Here is a 25,079-nt window from a genome sequence, read left to right as displayed (position 1 = left end):
ACATATCATACAGGTACGGACTTTCTGCTTGGCTGCAGCTCGTAAATGCTTGTTGAACCAAATGTTCTGGATACTGTCTATCATGGCTTTTTCTCCTAAGTGTGCAGGACTATGTGCGGTATTAATAATGACTTGAACCATAGAGTCGGGGAGAAACCATGTGGCTTTTCCCTTCGTCAACCATCCCTGATCTGTCTGGACCCCTCCTTGTTCGGACCATTTCTTGATTTCTTCAGGAGTAGCATGTAACTGTATGTCTATGACATCTTGTGTAGGGTCCTTAACTGTCATACATGTAGTCTGTTCTGGAATGAATGTCTGTGTCTTGTTAACTGGAATGTCTGGTGTCTGAGCTGTAAGCTTGTCTGTTCGATCTGCTAGATCATTACCTTGGGAAATAATGTCTGTAACTTTAGTATGTGCCTTGCACTTCATGATAGCGATAGCTGTCGGTAAATGTATTGCATCTAACAGGGCTTGAATGAGGAAACCATGCTGAATCTTGGTTCCATGAGAAGTCATAAAACCTCTCTCTTGCCAGAGCACTCCGAAGTCGTGTACAACTCCGAATGCGTAGCGTGAATCTGTGTAAATATTAACTTTCAGGTTTTTGGCATGTATGCAGGCTTGTGTCAGAGCGACTAGCTCTGCTGCCTGAGCGGACAGGGTGTCAATACGATGTGTCTCTATAACTTCAGTGTCAGTAGTCACTGCATACGCGGCTACTAGTTCTCCTGTACTTGTTCTCATACATGAACCATCCACATAAAGTGTCAGGTCGGGATCTGGTAATGGAATATCTGTCAGATCTTGTCTTGGCTTTGTCATAGTGTTAACTACTTCCACACAGTCATGTGTGGCAGGATTTGAAGTAACTGACGGTAACAGTGTAGCAGGATTTAGAACGTTGCAGCGTCTGATTTCTATGTGTGGCTGGAACAGTGTCAATTCATAACCTGTTAAACGTGCAATTGTCAAGTGCTGAGTCTGTGTTCGGTTTAAAAGAACTTCCACGGAGTGTGGAACTTGTACTGTCAGGGAGTGTCCTAATACTATGGAATCACTTTGTCTGATAGCTAGAGCTGTGGCTGCAACTGACTTGAGGGACGCAGGCAGAGCCTGGGCTACTGGATCTAGTGTGCTCGAAAAATAAGCACAAGGCTTGTATTGTCCTGCTTGATCTTGTGTGAGAACAGATAATGCTGTACCATCACGTTCTGTGACAAAAAGTGTAAAAGGCTTACTGTAGTTCGGTGTTGCTAGAACAGGAGCTTGACATAAGGCTTTCTTTAATTCATTAAAAGCAAGTGTATGTTCAGCTGTCCAAGGGAGGACAGTCGATACGGCTGCCTCCTGTGTCGTTAACTGTATCAGTGGCTTGGCTAGAAATGCATACTGAGGAATCCATTGTCTACAATAAGAAGTAAGGCCAATAAAAGCTCGTACCTCCTTCTGTGTCTTGGGCTGTGGAAGACTCGCTATTAACTGGATACGGTCAGGTGTCAACTGCCTACCCCACTTGGACAGTAAGTGGCCTAAGTAGATCACTTGCTGGACACAGAATTGAAGCTTTGAAGGGGACACCTTGTGCCCCATCTCGGCTAGGAAATACAGGACTGTAAGTGACGCTCGCTCGCAAGCACGTTCAGAACGGGCAGTGATCAGTAGATCATCGACATATTGGAGCAGGGCAGTGTCAGTTGGCATGTGAATATTGACTAGTTGTCTCTTAAGTGCTTGACTGTAAATGCTAGGACTTTCTGTGAAACCTTGAGGAGCTCGTGTGAATTTATAGCTCCTTCCATTTAAACAAAAACCGAAAAGGTACTGGCTGTCTGGATGAATCGGAACACTGAAAAATGCATTCTTGAGGTCGATTACTGTAAAAAATGTAGCTTCAGAATCAATAGCTGTCAATAGGGATGAGATATCTGGGACTACTGGATACTGGGGGATAATACATTTATTGAGTTCTCGAAGGTCAATCACTAATCGATATACTGGAGGTGCATTTGGATCAGTACGTTTCATGACTGGAATGATAGGAGAATTACATACATTGGAGTCAGTTTCTACAACTACTCCTTGAGCAATGAGCTCGTCAATAATTTTGGATAAGGCTGCTACAGCCTCAGGTGGCAATCTGTACTGTCTGATTCGTGGCAGGACTATACCTTGCTTGAGGGTCACACGATGAGGTGTGATTTGCATAAAGCCAACATCAGTTGGACCTTGCGCCCATAGATGCTGCGGAACATTAGACAATCTTGGATCAAAATCTCGTAAAACATAGTGACCCTTGAAGTCACGTAAAAACAAACGTATTCCCTCTGGGGAACAACAAATAACTGCACCTAATTCTTTCAGTGTCTTAATGCCTAACAAATTTTCTGGACATGATTTCGTAAGTAATAGATCAGTAGTTCGGGACAATGGACCAACTTCTAGAGTAACTGGCTTTGATATCTCGTTTACAATAGGCTTTCCTGAAAATCCAAGGGAAACATTTCTAGAGCCTGAGAGCGGAGCCCCTGGAACCTCGTCATGACTTATAGTAGTCCTACTTGCCCCTGTATCAATCAGAAACTTTCTGTCTTTCCCTAATACTTGACTATGAACATAGGGACCTTCTTGATCTACAGGAATCTCGATGAGAGGCAAGCCTACCTCCCTCTCTAGGCTGTTTCATGAATACGCTTGATACTCTGGATACTCTGTCTGTGCATACTGGTACATCTGCTGTGTAACATGCTGTGTTGCAGCAATAGGCTGCGGTGCTGGAACTGTCTGTTGTGCATTCTGTGGCTGAGAAGTCTGTGAAACTTGTTCTTGTCTAGGCGGACGTGGTCTTTCTTTAGTTTTACCAGTGGCTATATTGTGTTTCAGAACTGCACACTCGTTTATAAAATGACCTGGCTGTTTACAGTAATTGCATGTCCCTTTAACGGGAGCTGCAGGATGACTGGCTTGATTCGGACCCCTCTTCTGACTGTCTTGAGGAACAGATTGTGCAACTAGTACTTTCATTTTCGTGTCTTTCATACGTCTTCTCTCGTGTTCTTGCTCTTCTCTGATTCTATTCTGGTGATATTGGAGCATCTGGAGCATTTGGGACGGGGTACTAGCTTGCCATGTACTTTCGACTTTCAAAACTCGATTCTTAACTTGTGGACTTGAATTCTCGACTAGTTTAGTAACAAAAAGATGAGGGTATGACTCGCTACTCGTCTTTAAACCACTGTTTATTATAAAACATTTCTCAAATCTAGAATAAAAATCACTAGTGTCTTCGTCCTGTTTCTGTTTACAGGCTGAGATTGCATCCCAGTCTTCCTTTTTAGTGGTTAATAATCTAGGCAAAACTTGTATTAACAGTTCAGGTAATTCTTTACATTTGTCTCCAAGACCGGTACCTGGTACTCGTATCTTATCTTCAGCTTCTAGAGCTGTCCAATCGATCTTTTTCTCTCCCACCTCCCAATCTTTTTCCTTGAGTTTTTCATATATGCCCGCAGGCAACAGGACTTTTAACATTTTAATTATATCTGAATACGTGTATTCTCCCATACGGAGCATGTCTTTTAATTCACGGTGGAACCCTGCTGGATCTTTGTCGTGACAGGGAATTAATTTCTTCATCTCTAAGAGTTCCATCTTGGTAACTGGGGTGTAAACAAATACTCGTTGCATTTCACCACCCGCTGTCCTAACTGGGTGTACTTCTCGTAACGGATGCTGTCTATCTATGTAAAACGGTTTACTTTCTGGAGGTGAGACATGAACAAAATGTGGGTTCAGAAACGTTCTATATTTATGGCGCTGTTCTAGAATGACACTAATTAAATCGGTACCTAAACCTTTCCATCTATACTGGAGTAACTCGTTCAGGATATCATGTAACGGACCTGGATCAGAATGTTGACCCTCATACAGCGTAATGAGGTGCTGGATCATATACATACCCACCAGTCGCTGCTCGGCTGGGGGCAGTTTCAGAAACATTTGTGCCACTATTTCGTCTGGAAAAGTGGTAGAATCAGTAATCCATCGGACTGCTGATCGGGCTAGTTCTTGTTCATGCATGGTACTTAATTCACTATAACCGATTCGTGATTTCAGAATTTGATCGGTAACTTGAAATACTTGCTCTAAAGAACCTTGTTCCGGTGCTGGAAGATGAAAGACTTTCTTGTGTTCTAGGCGTAAATGTCGGTCTGGAAATCTAGATTTACCTACATACGCTATTCTGGCGGGATTCTCGTCGTCTACCTCTTCAGTAGAAGAGTCATTTTCTTTCTCGCTTCCTAGAGCTTCTTTGCGTTGTTCGTGTAACCTTATTATTTCTTTACGTATTTTCTTGTACATACTCTCTATACTATTGAGTGTCTTGTGCTTACCCTCGGCTATATTATCACTCCACTTTGTCAGAATTTTCATTTCGTTCGGATCTTTAGTCGGGGAATCTTGTTCCCTGATTAAACAATTGATCAGAAACTTTAATAACATGAACTGGATCTCAGCTTTCCTGAGAGACATGACTTCACCAATACTTTCTGGATCTCGTCCTGTACGAATGAAACGATACATTCTGTCTAGATCTTCTTTCATATTCGGTAGGGTGACCAAATACTCGGACACCTGCCTTATACGTACGGAATATATAACCATACTATCCTCGCCTGGGACTGGATCATAACAGCATTCAGTAAGAGCTCGCCTGATTTCTGCAATGGACTGATATTTAGGCGTACGCTGTAACGCACGTTCATGTAACTCGACTGCCCCTAGACGTCTACTTGGCGGCGGGGTACCAGGAGGACCTCCTCCCGCGGCCCCTAAGCTGGAATTGTCGACTGATACTCTTCGTGCTGGCAGAGTGACTGATGTGGCGGGAATTTGTACTACGGGCTGGACCGGGGGTACCGTAACAGGTACTGCAACAGGTGCCCCGGTGACTGGAGGACCATGAATTACATTATTTACAGGAGCTGGTGGAACAGGATTTGCATATTCTGGGACTGTGTCGTCCAAATAGGACGAGAGAAAAATATCAGCTGCGGTCGGTTTGTGACGTAGCTTGGTCGGAACTAAAGGTGGCGGGAAATTACTGGATGCCTCCGGGGTTGCTTTTGGCAAGCCCTCGGCAAGAAGAGGATACATACCCTTAATAAGGGCATTCCTCTGTCTGTCTGACTGTTCGGTTTTAACTCGTTCACCTATCTCGATTAGTTCCCTTTCTTGGGCTCTTTCTGTGGATTCTCTACTTAATTCTGACTTTCTGATTTCTTTTTCTGTTCTTTTATGAGATTCTTTGCGCCATAACTCGATGGCATCTTTCTGTGACTGTCTGGCTTTCTTTTTCCATAATACTTCTTCTACTCGCATGATGCACTCGGCATCCCATGTACCCGATACGGGCCATCTATACTTTTCTTCTAACTGTTTGGTGTACTCCACCCACAAATCTAGATACAATATGGCACTTATGCCATGCTTTTGATACATAAAATGACCTGGACTGTCCCTAGGCGGGACAGGAACTGCTTCTTCTAACAGACCTTTTCTAGTTTTTAACTGACGTAACTTGGAAAACAATGGCATGACTGAGCTGGAGTCTAGACACAATACAATACACAATGAACACGATAATTACTGAAGAAACACCACTTTCATACCACGACATTGAAATACATGAATGACATTTAGGATAACAGTTCGGACAAAACACTACCTGGAATACTGAAAACAGAATACATGAATTTCTCGAGAACAGAACGGACTAGAACAGAAACTAGATGCACTGCTGAAACAGTACGAAACTTACCGGTCTCATAAAGAGACACGTCAGGACCCGCATCCACCTAAGTGGACACTTCGTGTTGGATCTGTGTACCCAAACCCACGGACCAGAGACAATGCAATTGACCCTGTCTAGATACTACCCCAGCAACGGTACTCACCGGGCAGCAAGAACGGAAGGCCTCGGACTGGACTGGACTGCTACGACGACGGACGGACGAACTTCGGACTTCTGTTACGGGTGGGCCTCCGGATACCTCGGACCTTTAACTCTCGGCTTGGGCTCTGGTCGGGACTCGCCGCGTTCCTCCACCGCCTCGTCTGGATGCTGGACCGCAACCTCCGTCTCCTCCGTGGGCCTGAGGGATACTTGAAGCAGAAATATCTGCACGTGCACGGTATGGTTCCGTCACGGCTGCAGAGGATCAGGGGGCCTGCGTGGCTTCTCCGGCGCGTGGGGAAAGGGCAAGTCCCTGTTCGGGCGCCATTATGTGGTAAATAAATAAATAATACCTCTATTTTTGACTAGATATAACAATAACAGATAGCTCAATAAATAAGAGTCAAGATTCGAGGTAGTAGGAGTTTGCAGGTGTAATACAGCATAAAGGACAGGAACAGGACAACCTGCACGGGCAAGATCTGGGATGGCTAGCGCTGCCGGGGGCAGGATCGGGACAACAGCAGCTAACAGCTTCATTTTAATAACAGTGCACAAGTATATATAGTTAAACAAATTACATGATGTTCAATACAAATAGGCGTAGCAGTGGGCAGGGCCTGTAGCAGTCGCGAAAGATAAGGCAGAAAGTAGGTGTAACAAAAGGCGTGAACAGGGCGTATACATAGACATGTGATGTAAACGTAACGGAATATGTCATAAATGGGGCGGAAACATGGAGGGGGCTACCTAAGGAGCCGGGACCTCTAACCTAGTGGTGCGCGCAAGCTGGCAATGACGTATTACTAGGAGAAGCTGGGGGCTATGACTTCTGCGCTAGAAGGAGAGACTGAAGTCTGGAGAGTCAGAGCGACATGTACCTAAACACTATCTAGTATCTGATGTTTAGAGAACATGCTGATAGAATCCAAAAGTTATCAGGGTAAAGGCTAACAGACTCTAAGACTGGTGCATGCATTATTCTACATGTAGTGCGTGTTGAGGAATATTAAATGACCATTAATACAGTATTTCTCTTACATGGATACGTAAAGGCTAGACCATGACGGAAACTATTGATGCGATTCAGTAGCTTAGGAATGCAGAGAAGGAGAGCTGGACTGATAACTAGAATCATAACATACTCTTGGCAGACTGGCAGGCAGAGCCAGGCCGAGCCGGGCACTGTGAGGCAGGAAGTAAGTGAAGGGTCAGGGATACAGGTGGGGGCTGTATCGCTCCTCGGAGAGGGTTCAGGAGACAGGAGCTGAATCTGAGTCCGGGCCCTTTTGAGGCCTAGAAACGGGGACTTTACAATGAAATAACGTGCACACTGAGAAACGTGGCAGCGTATCTTTACATAGGCCTAATACTCGTAGCTTTCACGAGAACTGGAAACTGGCATACTAGAGATGGACACAACTGTAATTGCGTTTTTAATCGATCATGGGGAATACATAAGCATATTAATCATGCACATACAACATAGGATGGGGAACACGTAGGGACACAGAACATGGCAAAATTTACTTTTCCACATTCCCTCCTTGTCACTACGTTTCCATCAGGAAACATCAATATTCATGATACCATCTATCATTTCATACAGTATCATTTGCTCGTCTCGAATTGCCTTGGAACGGGACTTAGGACTAGGAATACAAGAGGTAGCACAAATGCCGCAAATCGCAGGGCCACATTGTATACAGAGGCAGCAACTGAATATGATCGCTACTGCTATACCTAGAAATGACAATACTTTCCATCCCCAGGCAGAATTATACTCCAAAACCAACCGGACCATGTCCAGGTGCCTGGATTCTGGTGTAACCGATGGGCAATTTTATGAAGTCTGGTTATAGCTGAATAAAGCTGAATAAACAGACAGCGCGTTATTAGGAATGAAAATGCAGCAACTAGATCCGATGACTCTACATGCTCCTCCTCTATCGGCCAGTATGACGTCAAGAACGAGACGATTTTGGAGCACGACAAATCTCATAGCAGATTGCTCTTCGGTTAAGTTACCTAGGGCAGAGGCAGTCTCATTCACTACTGCTTCAAGGGTTCTTGTTAATCTACGTATTAACTTACTATTCTGGATAGGTCCTATAAAGAAGAAGAATCCTTTATTGAAATCTGTATACTGTTCTAGAGTAGTTTCAGTTTGATCGACAATTGGGGACTCGATCTCCCTTTTATGTCTAATGTGTACTAGATGTGTATTTCTGTGATAATCGGATGGGGCTAGGAAAACTGGTGGCAGTAGGAAGGCAATGTAACATGTTCCATCCCAATCGAGGGGCAGACGAACATATGCGGTCTGACCACAAACAAAATAAGAATGACGTGAAGCTTTGAAAATAGATTTCCCACTGTCACTATACTTGACAATAGTAGTACAATCACTATGTCCTACATGTACGGAACCATTATTTCGGACACATAATTCGCCTTTGACTGGTAGTACTGAAATAGCAGGTAAGTCTGGAGTAGGATCAGACTGAACATTCAGAACCATGAAATTCGAAGAATAATTACCCAAATTATAAACTTCATTTTCTAGATCTAACCCTGTTCTGTGGGGAAGACCTTGCTTGTCTGGAAAACATGTACTATTCAGAAAGGACATATCTGTTGAGGATGACGTTAACGTGGACCAGGCTCCACACGAACCATTATGTGAAAATGGATAAGGAAACAGTGGCAGAACTCCCTTCGGTGTCTGGAAAGGGGGGAGTCGACCACACACCCAACAATTAGTGGCATTGCTGGTCTGGTGTGAATAATGTTTAGTGCTACATGGTCCCTGTCTGTGACAGAAACCACTGTGAACATATAAGTCATTATTTTGAACTTGCATTTGCATAATATAAGATAGGCTGCTATAAAATACGCAAAGCGTTTTAAGATAAAGTACTTCCAAAATAAAGATTTTAGTAAATCCCAGGCTACATAGTGCAATCGTTTTTATAACTGTCCATTATAAGCACACACTTCACAGTTCAGCTGGTAACTCCTGTGTACTGCCACTTAAAAAGAACAAAACTGTTTCCTAAGGAAGTTACAAGTGATTCCATCAATTAAAGCCAATACCGGCTTCCAGGCATCCTTTACCTTTGCAGATTAACCAGTTGTGCCCATTTATGTTTATTTCTGGCAAGAAGGATTGTTTCGCTATCTGCCCCTCCCTAGTGTTTACAGCACATGAGACTCCTATAGTTTTGCTGATTATTTTTCTCTGCTTTTAAAGCAACCAGATTTCTATTTTGCACCATGAGAAAATATTGCTAAAGTTGTACAATATAATTGCAAAATCTTACTACTGAGTAAGGAACCTGATGCACGCTTAGACACAATAAAGTGTTAAGTATCTATATACAAAGTTTGTAGGACATCCATAAAGCAAATGGTTTCCAAAGGTTTTTGTTATATTCAATGGTATCAGATTGATTCATCATATTGGAGGCATATAATGAACTGGTATATTTTGATTCATCATGGTTTAACCATCGTACAAGAAATTACATCCATGGTGATTACAATCCCCGATGCATTTCGCGCTAACAAGCGCTTCTTCAGGGGGTCTGAAAGTTAAATTAAATGAGATAACATTTGTATCATGTGCTACAGGAGCAGAATCGTCATTAATACTAGATTGTACACAGTGGTACTAGTTGATTAGAAAAACGATATATTCACAAAACCAGTGCAAGGTTATCATTGCTAAAATAAAATTACTAAAAATAAGGAATACTGCCATCTCAATAAGTTGTATACACCCAAAATCCAGCGTTTTTGGATGTCCCATAAGTAACATAAGTGCTCACTTTTAGGGGAAAGTGCAAAAGAGAAAAACGTCGTGCTACGTTTAAAAGAACCAGAATCCAAGTTTTTTTTTAAAACGACTAAATGTCCATGCGTTGTAACAACTCGAAAACACCAGTAGTAGTGATAAAGCGATCTCATGCGAGGGGTATTCAAGTGGTGCAGACGTCTTACCCGTTAGGAAAGTTATTCAAGATCCAATTTCTCTATCGTAAGCACAGTGAAACGGGCTCCGTGTGTAACCGAACCCGGAAGACGCCACGCATGCGCGTTGTGCATTGTTAAGTAGTGAAGGGTGTCAGAAGTAGAAAGGAGACTCACCCGAGTCTAAAATAACACCGATTGTGGAGTTTGAATCGTGATAGTCCACAGTGCGTTTAGCTAAAAATCTAACCTAATCGAAAAGTGAACAATAATAAATAAACATAGATGGCACAATAAAATGTCCAAAAAATGAACTGGTTGTGAATGTGTTGGAAACGAAAAGGGGGTACAGGATGGGTTAAAGAAAACGTGCAAGGGATAAAATAAGCCTTTTGGAACTCAGGTGTACAATGATGGTGGAAAAAATAATGACAAGAACTAATGATAAACGGTAAACACAAACAGTAAGGGTAAACCAGAATTACACAGAAATGCTAGAAAGTTACACAGCTGTTGGAGAGATCATACACTTGAACAGGGTTATAAGCAAGAATATTTACAGGTGACAACTGAATTCAAGTCTGTCATTAAGTCCTTTTGGCTGGGTAGCTTGCATGCGGTATATCCAAACAAGTTCCCGTTGCAACAGGATCTTGTTATTGTCTTTGTAGGGCTTTTTTTCAACTGTTTCCAAAATGAGGAATCTGATTTGGCTAGGGTTATGTGACTTTTCAACATAGTGCGCTGCAATGTTGGATTTCAAATTTTTTGTGCGGATGTTACTTCTGTGCTCATTGAGCCTGATTTTAATCTTCCGTTCCGTTTTGCCTACATATGGAAGGCCGCATGGGCATTTAATCATGTAGATCACATTGCTTGAGTCACATGTAGCATTCACATTAAGGTTAATGGGTGTTCCTTGGGTAGGGTGAGTTACTTTAGATCCAGGTATGATGCTGTTGCAGTGGCTGCAGTTATGACAAGGGATGGTACCCTTGTATCTGGCACTCATGGTCTTAGTTGGTTGTTTCAAAAAGGACTGAATGGTTTTGGTTCGTTGGTAAGCGAAGATAGGTTGTCTTTCAAAAATTTGGTTGAAATCGACTTCAGATTGAAGAAGTACCCAGTGTTTGCGAATCACATTTTTAATTTGTCGTGAATGGGTGGAATATTTGGAAACAAATACTGGTCTGTTTGTTTGTGACACATCTTTGCATGCGGGTTTCAAAAGTTCTACTCGGTTCTTCATCTTAGCTCTGTTTTCAGCCATATGCATGATAGGCTTAGGGTAACCTCGTTGATGGAATTTATTTAGAATGTGAGCACTGTTCTCTGAATACAAGTTTTCCGTGGATGTAATGCGCTTGGCTCTCAGTAGTTGTGAGTATGGTAGGTGGCGTTTCAGACTCGGTTGGTGAAAACTTTTGAAGTGTAAATAGTTGTTGCGATCTGTGGCTTTGGAATAAATTGAAGTAATGAATTGATTATCCTGTATTCGGATTAGTACATCCAAAAATGATATTTCTGTAGCACTCCATGTGTGAGTGAATTGTATCCTTTCGTTTACTTGGTTGAGGTCCCTGATAGCCGAGACCAATTGTGTCTCATTTCCTCGCCACACGAAGAAAATGTCGTCTATGTATCTGTAGTATGCACATAGGAAAGGTTGCCATGATTCATTGTGTAGAATGTGTTGATTTTCGTAGGAATACATGAAAAGATTCGCATACGCCGGAGCGGCGCAGTTGCCCATGGCTACTCCGGACAGTTGCAAATAGTGTTGGCCTTCATTAGTAGCAAAGTAGCTGTGGTGAAGAATAAATTGCATCAGTTCCATGAGGAAAACCTGAAGTTCCAAGGGTTTTTCTGTTTGTACTAATGCTTCTTCTAGAGCTTCCAACCCCAAATTATGGGGGATCGAGGTGTATAGGGCGTTGACGTCAATAGTACATAGAATGATGGGTTGATCCACTGGAATCACAATGTTTTGTAATTTGTTTAAAAAGTCCGTGGTATCTTGTATGTACGTGGACATTTTTTTTACACTGGCTTGCAAATGTTTATCTATGTAAGCTCCCGTAGGAGCATGGATCGAATCGGTGGTACTCACAATGGGCCTGAATGGTGGTCGTGTCGGATTTTTGTGAATTTTAGGTACTAGGTACATGTATGGAACCTGTGGGTATTCTTTGATGAGAAATTTTTTATCTCTTTCATTGATGACATTCTTCTGCATGGCTGTATTTATGATCTTAGTGAGTGTATCTTTAAAGACCATAGTAGGATCTGAATTCATGCGCATATATAGGTCTGGGTTTTGTAGATGTTCTTGAAGACTTTCTTGATAGTATGTGGAATCCAAAACTACAATAGCACCCCCTTTATCTGCTTTGCATATCGTAATGGTATGGTTGTCAGCTAGTTGGCGTAAAGCTTGTCTTTCTTGGTTGGTTAAGTTGCATTGATTGTTTTTTCTAGTGTTGAAAATAGTGTGTAATTCTTGTTGTACTATTTTTTCAAACACATCCAAAACTTTATGACTCATCGGAGCCACAAAAGTGCTGTGAGGCCTTAAACCCAAGAGTGTGTCCTTCTCTGCTGTGTTTTGAGGTACACTGACATTGTCAAAAAAGTGTCTTAAGCGCAAAGTTCTCATGAATTTGTAAAATGAAATTGCTGTGTCTAATTCATTCGTTTGGTAGGTGAGGACAAAATTCATACCTTTTTGTAAGACTTGCTCTTGTGTCTTCGTTAGAGAACTCTGTGAGATGTTTACCACTAAATTCTGTGGCTTCTGGTCGATTTGGCTGGTGGGAGCAACTTGTCCCCTTCTGTGTCTCCTCGATCGTCTAGTGGGTCTGGACCTACTTCTAAAAAAGGCTCCGCTGTTGCAGGTGTTGGTGAAGTATTCCTTGAGCCAGACGTTGTTTTGGAAGTTGATGCCTGTTCTGGTGGTTTGCTAGTCGATGGAGCAGGTTGTTGCCTTGGTCTGCCACGTGGGGGCAATTTGTGAGTCGAATCCTCTGATGATGTAGTATCTCCATCTGTCGATCGGTTGAATTGGTTTCGATTCTGTCTTCTGGCCGCATAGATTTCAGCCCAGTTGTATACCTCTCCCAACTTGTAATCCACAGTATCCCGCTTGAATTTTCTTAATTTCCTTTCATTAATTTCCTTAACATATTTATCCAGTTGGATGTTGATGTCTTCTAAGGATGTTTTTAATTCTTCTGAAGTCATTTTTTGACTAAGTTCATGTTTGAGCTGTTTAACCTCATTTTCAAGTTCTTCTAAGAGTTTGGACAACTCTTCCACTATAAGGAGAATAAGGTTCAGTGAACATTTATTTAATATTCCGTACCATTTTTCTGTGAATCGTGGATTATTTTTGCACAGAGTAGATTTAAGGGGGATTCGCAGTTGTACAATGAAATGTCACAATTTCCCTTCATACCAGAGTGTTTTGTACCGTATTGGGCTTTCTAATGTTTCATGTATTGTGTTGCGTATTATATTGTAATTTCATTTATTTATAGTGCTCCATAACCCTGGTGAGGAATTGAAGCACACTTGCACATTATGATATTGCAGTATGTCTGTGTGCATTATGATATTCAAACCGTAACTATGGTGAATTTCTATAGAGGCATGCCACCATCTGTACTTTGAGCACACATTCTTGTTTTATATTAATTTTAGTTCTTTTTTTTTTATTTCAAATCATTTTTATTGAGAATTAGGAGCATACAAAATAATCAACGAAGAAACAGAGACTAATGCCAAAATGGATACAGAGGGGGCATACAAATGGTAGTCTGTCTAATTCGCAACCTGTGGGCAAAGAAGTCATGAACAATTAACAGGTCATGGTTTGACAAAAATACACAGTAGAAACATGTCAGACGAACTGTCTTACAGGGAGCTATATTCTTAACGCACCTATTTAATATAAGGTGAAAAAATGAAGAGCAGGGAAGAGCGAAAGGAATGAGAAAACAATAATATAGGATAGAGAGAGAAAAGGATATGGAGATACAGAATAAAGATACCAGGTTACAGCAGCAGCGTAGCAGAATATCAAACAACTACTTATAATAGCGGCTATATTTCTAAGTCATGCAATCCATTGATATACAATTAGTAGACCAAAACAGGGTGTGATTCAGTGGATAATGTCCTACACTGGTCTAAGGCGGGTCGTAGCATGTCTCTCTTGAATCAAGCGAGCTCCAGAGATTAGTATGGGGTTTCCGCCATGGTGACGAGGGCATCATTATCCGCACCTCTCAAGGAGTTTAGCCATTCTTGCCACATTTTGAACGATACCTCGGAGGCACGTTTCCATTTATTCAAAACAACCTTGCATGCAAGTGTAAGCATGAGATCTAACAGGTGTCTATCGTGCTCGGAGGGTAACCTCGGGTCAATTGCTCCCAGTAGGACATATGCAAACTCTTTAGGTGGCCTATATTGGAATAATCGTTGTATATAGTTAAAAATCCTATCCCAAAACTGCAGGAGCATCGGGCAATGTAAAAACATGTGTGCCAGGTTGCGAACATGAGAGTTGCAGTTCCAGCATAGAGGGTTATCCCAAAGCTTCAGTTTAAAAAGCTTTTCGGGAGTCCAAAACATCCTGTTGATCAGCATAATTTTTGTCTGGGAGAGTAACGGGGATATTTTGCTAGAGAAAGGAGTGCGGTGAATCCTGTCCCAATCGAACTGGATAGTAGAAGAGTTGGTTTAGTTCTCCCATTCCAGTTCGCACTTACTGTGGGCTTTCTGAGGCATGGGGGAGAGAATTTTATAGATTTTTGATACCATGTGGCCTAAGGACGATAGTTGGTGTAGTTTGCTGCATAGTGTAGGAGTGTGTGGTAAGATGGCTCTGGCAGAGACAATGGCTTTGAGACGCAGAAATTTATAGAAGTCAAGTGGTTGGAGATCAAACCGTGTCTGAAGGGCGGCGAAGGTTAGAGGAGAAGGCCCATCGTAGATATTCTCCAGCAGGTTCAGCCCTATCTTAGACCACTCCTCCCAGTAGAGGTATTTGCCTTCATCTTTAAAGGCCGGGTTGAACCAGAACGAGGTTAGGGTGGATTTTGAAAATTTGGTTTTGACTTTACAATGTCTCTCCAGATTAAGGAGTGCCCGTTTGGTATTAAGGAAGATATATTTGGATTGAGGAAAAGCTGTGGCGTCCATGGACATAATGGCAGAGAGAGGAAGATTATGAAGAATAGCCTTCTCGACTTGGGTCCAGATAGGAATGTAGTCCTGTACTGTTGGGAACCAGTTCGCTCCTTGTTTACACAGATAGGCTGTTTGATAGCATCTGAAATTTGGAAGTCCAATCCCCCCCTTGTCTTTTGGAAGCAGGAGTTTCCGTAAAGAGATTCTCGGCTTCTTCCCCTGCCACAGAAAGGTATTAAAAAGCTTATATGTTTTGTTGAGGAACTCATCAGAAAGTAGCATAGGTAGCATACTTATCAAGTAGTTAATGAGGGGCGTGATCATCATTTTTAGAGTTTCCACTCTGCCCCACCAAGACAGAAATTTTGGGGACCAGCCATCTAGGAGGGAGGAGATTTTTTTGTGGAGGGAAAGCTCATTTAGTGTGAGAGTGCTAATTAAGTCCTTCTCGAATTCAATACCTAGATACTTGAAGCTCTTCGGTTGCCAGCATAATCCCGAGTCCCCTAACACGCTCTTATCTCCTATATTATTAAGTAATTTAACCTACGTCTTGTCCTTATTAAGTTTGTATCCTGATACTTCAGCAAATTCTGTAATGGAGGACATCAGTGCCGGAATCGCCAAGTCTGCGTTCTCCGAGACCACCAAGACATCATCCGCATAAGCCGATATCTTCACCCTGAGGTCTCCAAAACCAATACCTTCGATGAGCTCGTTATTTCGAAAAGAGTAGAGAAACGGTTCAATTGCCAGTAGAAAAAGGGAGGGGGAGAGGGGGCAGCCCTGTCTCGTCCCTTGTTTCAATTCGAACGGGTCTGACAGACATCCACCCCCTCTCACCCTCGCCGACGGATTAGAGTATAAGGCCATCACCATACGAATATAGTCGGACCCCAAGTTGAATTTCTGCAAAGTGGCTTCTAAGTAGGCCCAGTCGACCTTGTTAAAGGCCTTCTCGGCGTCTAGTGTCACCGCCACCGTAGGGGAGGAGGTAAGTTTCGCTTTTTCTAGGATTTGAGCCAATGTTCTAGTGTTATCACTGGATAATCTGTTTTTGAGAAACCCTACCTGTGACGGGTGTATAAGCTGCGGTAAGACCTTTTGAATTCTCTTGGCCAGAATCATGGCGTATATCTTACAATCTAGATTGATTAATGATATCGGTCTGTAGTTCTTCGGGGACGTCAGATCTTTCCCTTCTTTAGGTAGAACCGCAATTATTGCTTCTGCCGGCGTGCCTTGGGCTTGACCACTGGTGTTAAAGCGCTCATATAGGTCCTTAAGAGGCTCTGTCAGTGAAAGGGAGAAGTTCTTATAGAACGAGGCGCTGAAACCATCAGGGCCCGGCGCTTTCCCGGTTTTAAGAGATTTTATGGCTTGAGCTATGTATTCAGAGGATATGGGTATATTAAGCTCGACTTGGTCTTCCGTCGAGAGAGAAGGGAGCTTACATTTATCTAAGTATGTCTGTAGTTTAGAGCTATTGACCTCTGGATTTTTGCTATATAATTCACTGTAGAAGTCCTTAAATATGTCTGCTATCTTGGAAGGGTCTGAGCGCAGGGTTCCTGATTTATCAACCATGCTTTTGATGGCTGTCTTTTGTTGTTTGAATTTCAAGTACAATGCAAGACTCTTACCCGCCTTATTTGCGTGACAGATCTTGAAGTTCTTGTGGTGTTGGAGCCATACCCCTTCCCTCTCGCTGACTATTTTATTATAGACATACTTTTTGTTCATCAATTCATTCAGTGTCATGGGGTCCTTAAGAGCTATATGTTTCTTCTCCAGCACTGAGATTTCCTCTTCCAATTGCTCTAAAATGATATTGGCATCCTTATTCATGGTTGTACGAATTTTGATCAATACCCCTCTTAACGTTGTTTTAAGTGCCTCCCACCTTGTCAGACCTGTTGTGTCACCCTTTTTATTGTGGGAAAGATACTCATTAATTGCCGATTCAATAATCAGTCTGTGCGCCTCTTTTTTCAAGACCGCGTCATTGAATCTCCAAAGAGAGGGCCTCTTAACCACATTGTGCAGTGCCAGAGTCCTCGTGATGCATGAATGGTCAGAAATTACCCGCGCTTCAATGGAAGTGTCTTCGATATTGGCAGTGGAGTGACCAGAAGCCAATAAATAATCTATACGTGAGTATGAATCGTGAGGCGGAGAGTAAAAGGTATGGTCTCTACCTACCGGATTCAACATCCTCCATGAGTCGATTAAATTGAAGTGGGAGCAAAGATTGAGCAATGCTTTATGCGAGTTGTTTGGGCGGAAGGAACAATGGGAATCCCTATCTAGAAGAGGATCCATGGGTAGATTAAGGTCACCCCAAAGATATGTGTAGCAGTGTCTGGTATTGTCTCAACATGGGCACAGAGTTCCTTCCAGAACCCAGGATCATCCTTGTTAGGGGCATAGACATTAGTAACGTAAAACTCTATATTGTCCTTGGATAATCTCGTGGAGACCCACCTACCCTTTGTGTCGGCTGTGCTATGTAGGATATCAGTATTAGCTTTCTTCGCAATTAAAGTGAGAACCCCGTTCTTTTTTCCTAAGGCATCCGACCCAATTGCCTCACTGTACCATTTGTTTTTCATAGCGTTGAATTGGGGCGAGTTGATTTTAGTTTCTTGTAGTAGTACAATGTCACCCTTTTGTTTGTGAAGATAATCTAAGATTTTCCTCTTTTTGACTGGGTGATTGATACCCTTGACATTGAGCGACACTACCTTTAAGGATTGTTTAGTCAGGGTCATTCAAAGGGAGGGGGGTAGTGTATTACTCTTTTGATAAAGCAGAATGTAAGAACTATCATGCGTGTTTCGTAGGCAAGGCTAAAATACCAGATATTGGATTGGCCACTAAAAATTAGTACGTAATGGTCATTGTCATGGACTTTGAGTTGTGAAGAGTTGCTGCATAGGTACCTGGATAGACGTAGCGTTAGGAGCAGGAACACAGAGAAAATAATAAATAGTAGAAAACCCAAGAACCCCCCCCAGCCCACCCACACCCCACACCCACCCACCCCACCCCAAAAGTACACTGAGAACATGACGACCAAGGAGAAGCCGCCACCCCAGGTCTTCTCTCCCGGGGCAATAATGGTATAGTTATTGCTTTAATTTAGAAGTAAAGCATGGCATATGAACAAACATATGAACAAACAGGAGCGCAGCATGGTATATGAACAACCATGAAGAAACATGAAGAACATCAAGATTATGGATTGGATACACCATACCAAATAATTGTGCATACTTGGCGAACTGTCACATTTATGTCATCTAACAAGAACACAATGAAGTAGTCATTATAGTAGTACAACGGAACTACCCAGCCGGATTCCACTACCGTAGAGGTTATGTAAAATAACTAACTAATAGGACTTGTCTTTGATTAACCAAAGGAGTTTCAGAGCTGACCTATTACAACCTTGGTCGTTAAGACACCATTATAGCGACTGTGGCGCAAATGACCATTACAAAAGCAAACTCTTAACATTAAAACCTATGTATCAGCTACTTCCAAACAGGGTGAGAGTCATACTAGTGGCATCACACTAGTGACATCAGCTGCCGAAGGGTCGATTCTAGAAATAATGATCAGCCATGTTGTATACCCCATACATACGTGCATACCCCGTACATGTACCAGGCCACCCTCAAATATAAGGCAATTCGGACGCCCAGCGTTAGTCGTGACATGGATGTTGTTGAGATTGAGAGTTCCTTTAGAGACTTAGTGACCTTCACCTCCGAATCTTCAAGCTGGCTTATTCTACATTCAGCTTCCGAAAGCTTGGCATTAGTATCTTTAATGTCTTGTCTTACCGCCATGATTTCTTCCTTTGGGGATTTCGTAATTTCATGGACTTCAGCGAGTTTGAGGAGAATCGTGTCCAGCGTCGCATTAATATCCCTTGAACCCTTGGTTGGTGAGACTGGATTCGGTGGATCAGCTTTCAGCCGTTTCAGGTTCTTGGCCTCCTTTTCTCCCATGTTGGAAGTTGAGTGGAAGGTTGGACTCGTTATTTTAAGGTCTGTCCTGTTTGTGTAACCTGTTGTATGACCTGTAGGTTTGGTATAGGCCTGGAGGAGTGGGGAGGCACTGATTAAGGCTAACTGTATTGTGGACCGTTGTAACGTAGGTAGCGTAGGTATTCGGGGGGTCTAGAACAGGTTGTGGTCTAGTGGTTCAAGAGTAACCTTGATTATTGCAACACGATTGAAGGTAGTACATTCAAACGCTAGAGTGACCGAAGATCGTGGTGTGCAGGGTCAGGATCTGCAACAGAGGTAGATAGTTCCAGTTATTTCATGCACTTCCATGCAATTCTAGGTTTCCCATGTGCTTCCAGGCACATCCCAATACTTCAGATGGAGACGTCACAATCGTCGGCCATTTTAAGGTCAGGCAAGAACCGATAAGGCTGGTAACGATTATAAAACCATTAATAATCCACTTGTAACGTGCAGTATGGGTCACAATACTAGCGTAGCACCTGATCAAGACACTCTCATAAATGCTAGTGGCAGGGTTTACAGACGTAATAATTGGGTAATTAATTAATTACGCTCATGGCAGGCGAGCAGGCAACCATGCAGACATCCACGGTACGAAACCTAGTATTGGCCGGGGTCTACTGCTCTTTTCTGCAAATATAATTACTGGGCCGCCTTGGATGGCAAGCGTGAGATTTGTCCGGAAAGGAGACGAGCGGCCGCCATTATCTGTCTGTTGCGCGCCGTACCTTGTAATTGGAAGATGACTTCAAGCCTAGCTTAGGGCTTAAACAGCAAGCGTTACCTCCATTGCGCCCATTCTGCAATTGCTGGCAGGGAAGGCGTGCATCAGTGCCAGGCAGGTCCCGTTTTGTGGGATAAGGCAGCCGCTTGCATCAGGCCGATCAGATCCGAGCAGAGGCCGCCAAATTGATCATGCGGCCAGGAACAGACTCACTCGTGGCAGAGATCGGACCGGCTCTCCAGGGGTCCAAACAGCGCTGCTGGCTCCGCCTGTGGTTCCGCCGCCTCACTTCACCATTTAAACGCTCAGGTGATGGTTGGAACGCACAATTTTAAAATAAGTTTTCAGCGCCACGGGAGGAGAAGAGGGTTCAGGCAGTCATCTTCTCCTTCGTCCAAGCCACGCCCCAATTTTAGTTCTTTTAATTCATTTATTCATTCATACTTTTACTCCATCATCTGGTGGGCGCTGGGTATTTACTTGTACTCATGTGTTCGTTCCTAGGCCTTTATATACATCAAATCGGCCAGTTTCTTTATGTTTGATTCTTTTTGCTTGGGACTATTTAATGTGTGAGCTTTTACATTGTTTTGCATTCCTGTCAGGCAAACCTTTATCTTGGCATGAGTTGAAAACATTGAAGCATTCCTGTCACGGCAAACCTTTATCTTGGCATGAGTTGAAAACATTGAAGCTGTTTCTTCAGGTGTATTGTTCTGGGATAACAGCAAACGAGTAGCCAATTTAGGGGCATAATATCAAGGACGGAATTAAAATTAACGCCAGTTTAGCGGCAGAAAACTGCTGCTAAAGCGGCAATAATGGGCTTAATAATATGCCCTGGAGAATTACAATAGAATCCCATGTTAACACCAGAATATGGACTTCGATTGGAATTCTCAAGGGCATATTATCAAACCCAGTATCGCCGCTTTAACTGCAGTTTTCTGCCGCTAAACCGGCGATAATTTTTAACGCCGTCCTTGATAATATGCCCCCTCATCTTTCTTCTGGGTTGTCTAATACTAAGGCTAACTTAGGAATAGTTGGGCCACCAATTCTGTGACCGACACAGTGGGCGGGAACAGAGCAGAACTCTCTAATACAGCAACTATCATGCCCCACTTTGTTGTTTTCTTTCAAGCCTGAACCATGGAAAGTGATAGAGGGTAGGCTGACACAACCTTCATTATTAGGGACAGGTATACCGAGACAGATTTACTGGTGCAGGCATACCTGGGTTGACATACACTGTCATCATCTACATTTACACCCAAAGGAACACATTTACAAGCACACAATACAAGCCCCTGCACCCCCTGCGGCGCAGGAAGGGACAACCTTCCAGTGGCTTCCAAATTCATCGGGGGTGGAGGGCCTTCTGCCGCAAGGGTCATGAATATCTGTGAGATTTGGAAGACTCCTGCCCTGGGTCCCTCTTCACATTCTAAAAGGTGGTCCCATCATTATGTTCTATTTGGGCATGGTACCATGCAACAGACAGACACAGGTGCATATTTATTTATTTATTTAATTTTATTTAAAAGGTTTTATAGAGCGCGTACAAGATCTCAGAGCGCTTTACAATGAACAAAGTTGATTATAACAAATGAATAGTAAGGCACAATATAGAGAACAAGCATAGGATAAATAAAATAAAAACACAGGAAAGTCGTAAACATACCAAAGCATGGGATCATAGTTGTTCCAAGAACATAAACAGAGAGTCTCGGTAGAAAAGTGTTCAGGGCCGAGCAGAGTGGTCAAGTAAATTTTGCCATGAGAATCACTTTTATTTCCTTTTTGAAAGATACGAAATAACAATTCCGTCTGGTTTCAGGGGGAAGAGAATTCCAAATCCTAGGCACCATCCCAGAGAAGGAACGTTTATATGTTTTTTTTTTATTGAATCTTTGAGGTTTCACAAGAAGGTTATCTGCACTCCTAGAGGACCTTGAACCACCAGAGATTGTCAATTTCTGTGCGAGATAAATGGGTGCCTTGTGGTGTAAGGCCTTATGTGTAATGCAAGCAATTTTTAGGTGAATTCTTGCTTCAAACGGGAGCCAGTTCAGGGCTTTTAGGTCAGGGGAGATGTGGGAACATTTTTTCGAACCAGTGATGAGTCTTGCCGCGGAGTTTATTGATGCTCTAACGGGAGCTGTAGATGCTTTTGGGAGGCCGCTTAGAGAGACAATACCGTAATCCACACGGGGTATAACTAGTGCTTGTACAGCCTGTTTGAAATCGTTGACTGGAAAGAATTGCTTCAATTTCCTGAGAATGTTTAACTGGAAGTTTGCTCCCTTTGTCGCGTTGCTAACGTGTTTCTGTATGGTGAGATTGCTGTCCAGAGTTATTCCCAATGATTTTGCTGAGTCCACAATAGTTGGATGCAGGTTAAGTGCAGTGAGGTGTTGGATTAAGTTTTGCATCAAAGGGATTTTAGCGGGGGAGGCTATAAGGAGAAATTCAGTCTTTAGAGTGTTAAGTTTGAGATGATTTTCTGCCAACCATGTTTGGGTGTTCATGAGTGTGGAGTTAAGCTGTTTAATGTCTTCTAAGGTGTTAATCTTGATATACAGTTGTGTATCATCAGCGTACATATGATATTGTAGGTTAGACGCTTGAAGAATTTTGGTGAGCGGCTCCATGAACAAGTTAAACAATGTCGGTGAAAGTGAGGATCCTTGGGGGACACCCAGCCTTACTGGAACTGGGTTGGAAAGAGTGTTGTTAATCTTGAATTGTTGTGTACGATTATGAAGAAAGGAGGTAAACCAATTCAGCACTGGTCCTGTAAGACCCATCATCAGTCTGAGCAGATCCAGTAAACTCTCGTGTTTGACCGTATCAAAAGCTGATGAGATGTCCAGCAGGATGAGTAGGCATGCGCCGTTCTGGTCCAGGATTTGAAGTGCATCATCAATGATGTGAGGCATGGCTGATTCCGTACTGTGCCCTGCTCTGAAGCCTGATTGGTAGAGGTCAAAGTGAACGATATGTTTTGTTAGTTGGTGATGTAAGCATTTTTCCAGGAGTTTGGCCAGGGTAGGGATATTCAATATAGGACGATAGTTGTTAAGATTTGTGGGGTTAGCTGTTGGTTTCTTAAGGATGGGTGAAACTTGACTGACTTTGAGGGTATCTGAGGGTGAACTGTTGATGATTTTGGTCCATAGCGGAAGCAGCCATGGGGTAAGGTCTTTAACAGCGTTAGCAGGGAGTGGATCGATGAGGTGGTTGGAAGGTTTCAAGGCATTTAGAATCTTACCCAAAGCCTCTTCCGAGTAGGTGTCAAAGGACGACGAGGCGGCATTGTTCTTTGGGACACACTTTGAAGGGATTTGGTGTGTAGTAGTTGGAGGTGGCTGGAGGGGTTGTGATTGTGGCATCAAATAGAGTAATCGGTCCTTTGAGAAATCGTTCTCGATGTTGAGGATCTTCTGAGTGAAGAAGGTGGAGAATTGTGCACAGTTGGGTTGCGATTGGGCAGAGTCTTGTAAACGTTGAGGGGCGTCCTTGGATTGAATTTTGATTAGCTCAAATTGTTTTTTGGGGCGATTTCTAGCTTGGTCTAGTTGGTGTTTGAAAAAGTCTATTTGGTGCATTTAATCTTCTTGTAATAGGCATTTCTCATTTTCCTGAGTGATTTGAGGTGAGTAGTCGATGGGATAGATCTCCAGATGCGCTCAGCAACTCTTGTTGAGGAGGCTATTGTACCACGGTTTTGAATCTTTAGTAGAGACTCTCTTAAGTTGAAGAGGGGCAACCTCATTGATTATTGCGGTCATCGAGTTGAGGTAGTGGTTGGTGAGATCATGCATGTCTGTGGTGCCAACAGGAGGCACTAGAAGGTTGTAGCTTGAGAAAGGTAGAGTGTTTGTGTTGAGTTGTTTCAAGTCTCTTTTCCAGATCTTTGGTTTTGTGGCCTGAACTGAGTTAAATTTGCCTGTTTCCTTGATAGAGAAGGTAATGATGTGGTGATCAGACCAGTCGCAGGGTTGTATCGATTCCAATTGAATGACGCCAGTTTTGGAGATAATTAGATCCAAGGTTGAACCTTTCTTATGTGTAGGACCATTACAGATTTGGGTCAGGGCTAAATCATCCAGGAAGCTTCTGAGGCAGTTGACAATTGTGTCTTTGGTGTCATTCCAGTGGATATTGAAATCGCCAAGGAATATTTGGTTGTTTAGGGTACCGTTATTAGTTGAAATCATATCCATGAGTTGTTCCGAGAAAATGAGATTGTCACCTGGAGGATGATAGATGATGTGCAGTGAGCAAGCTTGTTTGCAGTTGCTGCTGAGGTCAAGGCAGAAGTATTCGCAAGACGTGAAAACCGGGGATGTGGCTCTATTAATCGTGATGTCACTACGGTGAATACAGGCAATACCTCCACCTATCTTACTGATTCTGTCTAATCTGATGATGTTGTAGTTTGGGGGAACTAGAAGGTCCATCAGTGGGGTAGAGGAATCAGTTAGCCAGGTTTCAGTTAACAAAAGCAGGTCTAGTTCCTGTGAACTGATGAGCTCAGCTATGTCAGCAGCATGTCTGGAGGCCGATCTACAGTTTAGGAGTGTGCATTTAAGACGGGGAGTAAGGAGGGAACAGGAGGGGTCTTGGGTGAAAGGGACGTGTCTAAGGCTGCTCTTGAGGATCCCTCTATTAGTATGTCTGGCAACTCTGATTGGGTTAGGGAGGAGAGTAGGAATGGTCAACTGAGATGTGGCAGTACAATTATTGGGAGAGGGTTCGTAGGATTGAAGAAGAGCTAGTATATCGCGCTCGGAGAGCGGATTGACGCTTCTCTTAGGACGAAAACGTTTATTGAGGAGGGGAACTGAATTCCAGTTGGGTGGACTGCTTTTCAGTTGCACTGTTCTTTTTAGAGTCAAACACTGCCCATTTGCTGTCTACCCTCCAAAAGAGAAAGAGTGCATAAACAGCCTCCTGATGCCTCCCTTGTGTGCATAGATCCGTGCAGGAAAAGCTTCAGATGGTCTTTGTCTCCGGGCTCCCACCTCCTCTCGCACCCCGTCGCGGCCAGTAAACCCCCGGCACGCTCAATCCCAGCAGCCGCACTCCCTGCTATTATTCTGCGGCGGCGATAATGGGCTTGATAATATGACCTGGAGAATTCCAAAAGAAGCCCATGTTCACACCAGAACATGGGCTTCTATGG

Source organism: Lissotriton helveticus, chromosome 2_1 (genome assembly GCF_964261635.1).
Source record: "Lissotriton helveticus chromosome 2_1, aLisHel1.1, whole genome shotgun sequence".
NCBI lineage: Eukaryota > Metazoa > Chordata > Amphibia > Caudata > Salamandridae > Lissotriton > Lissotriton helveticus.
This window is presented reverse-complemented; position numbering follows the sequence as displayed.